This window comes from Cucurbita moschata, unplaced genomic scaffold (assembly GCF_002738365.1).
Source record: "Cucurbita moschata cultivar Rifu unplaced genomic scaffold, Cmos_1.0 Cmo_Scf00025, whole genome shotgun sequence".
In the NCBI taxonomy this organism is placed as follows: Eukaryota; Viridiplantae; Streptophyta; class Magnoliopsida; order Cucurbitales; family Cucurbitaceae; genus Cucurbita; species Cucurbita moschata.
The window spans coordinates 3,823,334-3,823,857 of record NW_019268541.1 but is presented as its reverse complement, the minus strand read 5'-3'; positions in this window follow the sequence as shown (position 1 = coordinate 3,823,857).

Sequence of the window (524 nt, the reverse complement as noted above, 5' to 3'; positions counted from 1 at the left end):
AAAAAACAAAACATGAAGAGTACTTACCTAAATTTTGACAAAATTTTGCAATTTATTTATTGAAATGTCAAAAATACCCCTATATTCAATCAAATTTCCCTTTTTTGGAAATCAAATTTGTTTAAAGAGAAAAATCAATATATTTTATTTTAATAATTAAAAACAATTTTTTTTTAGAGTTTTTGTAGGACAACAATTTAATTTTTTATTTTCAATTTTAAAATAAATTCAGACATACTTTCAAACATCCTTAAAAAAAAAAAAAAAAAAACATAATTTGCTTAGAAAATTTAAAGATAATGATAAAAAAAAAAGGACCAAAAAAGCATTATAACCAAAAAGAACATTATTTTACTGTATTTTCACTTTTCCCCCCCAAAAAAAAGATAATTAAAAATTCAGACTTTGCAGTTCAGTACCTGAATGGATAGATCTTGACCAGCTAAAAAGATTCTTACCCACTCCAACAACAATTTGTTTTTCCCCAAATTTATAACCATAAAAAAAAAAAAAAAAAAAAAAAA